Consider the following 4,018-nt stretch of genomic DNA (forward strand, 5'->3'; position numbering starts at 1 on the left):
GAGAGTGTTATTTTTTATTTAAAATATATTAAAATAATATATTTTTTAAATTTTTTAAAATTTATTTTGGATAACATCACATTAATTTTTTTCAAAAAATAAAAAAACTGTTAAAAAAAACTTAATTTTTTATTAAAAAAAAAGTCCACAGCCACAATCAACAAACAATACCGAACCACTAGAGCCCATTGACATTTGTTTGTCAGTACAACAACGGCCTTAAGCCCATTTGCTTTTAATAGAGCAATACCCGCTAAACCTTGCCGTTTCGGGATCCAATCAATTACCTTCTTTCTTTCCGCCCAAAACAAAGGCCCTAAATTGATCACTCACGCGCCTCACAATCCCCGAATGGAATCCACGTCGTGGTCAACAAATTCAACGGCGTAGATTGTTTTTGAAAAATACAGTCAAGGATTGATGAGCATGTTCTGGTGATCGAGAATCATTCAACCTTCACGATTAGGGCTTTATTAGTGAAAAGGGATTCTCTATGAATGAATTCACTCTCTGGGTATGGTTATTTTTCTGTTTTGATAAATGAGTTTAACTTGTTTTAGTTTGATTCACCTATTTGCTGCTCTTTCAAAATAAATGGCAGCTTGAACGGTTTTGTGCTACATGTTACTTCATAGGCAATGTTATTTCGTGGCGTGAACTTGCTTTGTACAAAGTCTCTATGTTTTATATGGAAGGGAAGTTTTGCTCTTTCTTTTTGCTTGCTATCGCTTAAATGTATTTGTTGATTGAATACTTCAATTTCGTGTTAAAAAAACTCGTTGATTGCTTTTCGAAATGGACAAATCATTTATGATTGGCACAGGCTTTTGAATTCAGTAAGTGTAAGCAGCCTGTAGGGTAGACTTGCCCTTCTGTATTGGTTGCCTCGTTGGAATTTCCCAAATCGCAAACTAGTGAGCATTTAGATTTTCTAGGCTTGAATAGTCATGGTGTTATGATGCGATGCTGTCCTAGAAAAGAAGATGCTGTCCTAGAAAAGAAGATGGGAGTGGAAATAGGTTAGTTTGGTGTTAATAGTGCTGCTGAGAAACCAAATCCTCCTCCTCAACTTTTAGTATAATATCTTATCTTTCTTATTCTCTGCGTCAATCCCAATGCCTCGCTTTCTGTAAATGTGCTTCAGAACAAGTTCCTTAAATAATTCTAAAGATACGTCTTTCCTAAGTTAAACCATCGTCTAGTTCCTGGTCATTTTTATTAAGGAAATGCAATGATGTTACCAATAATTTTACTTTGTTGGAGACCCAAAGCATGTGCACTGTTATTTAAAAAAGCTTTGTCAGATCAACCAATGTAATCCACTAACCCCCCTCAAATTTGCTCAAGCCATACCACGATGAGCCCCTGTTCTATGGCAGTAAAGGAAACTGAATTCTACTGGAGTGTATATTTTGCTGCTCATAATCCTGTATATTTTAACTGCAGTTTCAATGATATTCGACCCCGAACTAAGTGGGAAAGATAATTGAAATTTCATGAAGTCTGATAGGTGGGATGATCCAACGTAGAAGTGTCTCTTTAGATACGCTTAACCTGTTGTTTTCTTAGTTTTATCAGGTTAATAGCAGCATCATAAATGTTATCTACTTTGTAAAAGGGAGAGCATCCTTGGTCATAACAGTGATCATGTTGTATGCCCATATTGATATGACTTAGCTTCTGTAGGTAGACATGAGATCTGCCCTGTTCATGTCCCATGAAATAAGGCGTGGATTGTCATAGTAGTTCTTAATGAAACACTAAGAAAACCTGTAGGTCTACTTCATAAATGTACATAAAATCAGTTGTGAGGCTTCTAGTTCCTGTATGACTGGATAGGAAGTTTATTTAATTAGTGCTTACCTTTGTTCTGGAGTTGTTGGTATTCTGGGTTAAGGCATGTCAAGGGTTGAGTTTGAATCAATCAAAGAATTTTTACCCTCAGTATGCTAAACTGTTAAACAAACTTTGTTAATGAAGGAATATTACTATAGTCTACAGATTAGCATATAACTAAGCAAACAGATGCAAATTTCAAAGAAAGATTGAGGGGAGAAGAAAAAACTGTCTTTTCCTTTCAGGGAGCCATACCATCACCCATTCCGTGTTCATTGGCGGTTGATTATGATCTCAACTTGTGGCACAGAGATGATACTGGCTCTGTGAAGATTTTCTCTAGTGGCTTTTCTATACACATCTCTCTCTCTCTATATATAAAAACAGAAACTCTTAAAATAAAATAAAACGCTAAACCAATCAACCCATCCTCTTTAGAGTTCTTCAAAATGCAAAATTCACCACCTTCTAGTTTTCTCTGCATTGCTAGAAACTATTCTTTTTCTTTAGCTGTTGACTTGCTCTTCCTGCCTCTGTTTGAAGAGACAATTCAAATATATCAGGACCTGTTGTGGATAGGATCTGATCCTCTCCGTACTCTTCTTTTGTTTGATTGACTTCGATCAAATGTCTTGCTTGCATGCGCTGATTTCTTTGTGTCCATTCCCTGCATATCAACATCCTTAAGAACACGTTGGCTTTGTGGTGCTGTCCCTTGAGCTTTTTGGTTGTGCCTGAGGACCAGTTCTACACTCGTCAAGCCATAAACTTTATCAGGTTGAACTGCTATGAACCCAATACATATAAGAAGGATAAGCACTCTATGAGCACAAAAAACCATTGTTTCTGCTTTGAACAAACAACAAGAGCAGAAGTATGTTGTTTCTGTTTAGAGTAATGAGATGATGAACAGGTCTGAGAATGTGAGGTTTCTATGGTATGCTCCATTCCTGTGGATATAGGTCTGTTATTTATCCCTTGTTGGATTTGGAGGGCGCTTTAAAGCAAAAAAGCAGGGAGGGCCCCAGAACACCCACTGGGATTTTTGATTCACTCAAATCATAAGCCTGCATTCTAAACAATTTAAGGCTGTTATGGAAGAATCTGACAATGATGAATAAAGGAGTTGGAACAATACCCTTGAGAAGCCAAGTATCTTTTTCCATTTGTTCCCCCACGTCTCTATCATTTGTTCTGCTTTTGCTATTGAAACAGGCCTACAACTCTCTTGAACTCTTTAACTGTCTGGCCACATCATCCGACCATGCTTACTTGGACATGCACTGGGGACTGATATTTATTCGTAGCCAATGGTCTTTCCAGCTCGGGTCTCAGCTTGGTTGAGCTCAGCTTGTGTGGATGCCTTAACTACGTACTTTTGGGGCGTACTTTGAAGCAAGCTTTCTACGAATAACAGGGTTTGCTGTTGCGGTTATAAATACATATTCTAATGGTATGAAGATCTTTTATGTATGGGGGTGTTCTGGGAAATTATCATTGCTTTGATATTAAGAAAAGGGGAGTTTTGTATTTTAAGCAGGAGTGACTGGGCAGACATAAGCCACGGGGCCACTAAGAACCAGTAGTAGATTGCTACAGTGGAAAATGCAAAGAATCAAACAAGAGGGTGGAGAATGAGGAATAGAAGAGCCCCCAAAGAAACAAGCTCTTGCTTTATGCCATTCTAAGATCTCCTCCTCACTTTAGAATTCCAAGCTCTCTTCCCTATGCAACAAAAATAACATTACCTGGTTTCTTGTGCAAAATGTGTTTCTTTATGCTTCTTTTCTTTGGGTTGCCAAGTACTTAATCCCCCATTCAATGATTCAGGAAGACCCACTTCAAGCCTTCCTCCCTCCCTCCCTCTCTGTGGATTAATTTGTAATTTTTTCTCGTTTATTTATGAAGACCATCTTTCCCTTTATTCTCTTTTCCTTTACTGTTATTGTTGCTGTTATAATAAAAAGCACATGCATCTAGGAACATTCGAAGGCATATGTTCTTGTACTTTATTAAAATGGCTGGTGAATATTTATGGTGGTTTATCAACGGTGTTTAATGATGGTCCAATAACGCAAACCCAGCTTGAATGTGTTGTTGATGTGCTGATTCTTTGCTTTATATCTTCCAAATAAAAGTAGAATGGTAAAATCGACTGCTGCTTTGTATTCTTCCCTATCTG

At 37.5% G+C, this 4,018-nt stretch overlaps 1 long non-coding RNA gene across 1 annotated transcript; it reads left to right on the forward strand.

Annotated features, from left to right (window-relative positions):
- Positions 1-264: 264 nt before the first annotated feature.
- Positions 265-3,760, forward strand: LOC105120533 (uncharacterized). Its single transcript, XR_841346.1, has 2 exons — positions 265-514; positions 1,447-3,760. It is a non-coding gene; the product is annotated as an uncharacterized LOC105120533 (long non-coding RNA).
- Positions 3,761-4,018: the final 258 nt, after the last annotated feature.

Source organism: Populus euphratica, unplaced genomic scaffold (assembly GCF_000495115.2).
Source record: "Populus euphratica unplaced genomic scaffold, PopEup_1.0 scaffold1.1, whole genome shotgun sequence".
Taxonomy (NCBI): domain Eukaryota; kingdom Viridiplantae; phylum Streptophyta; class Magnoliopsida; order Malpighiales; family Salicaceae; genus Populus; species Populus euphratica.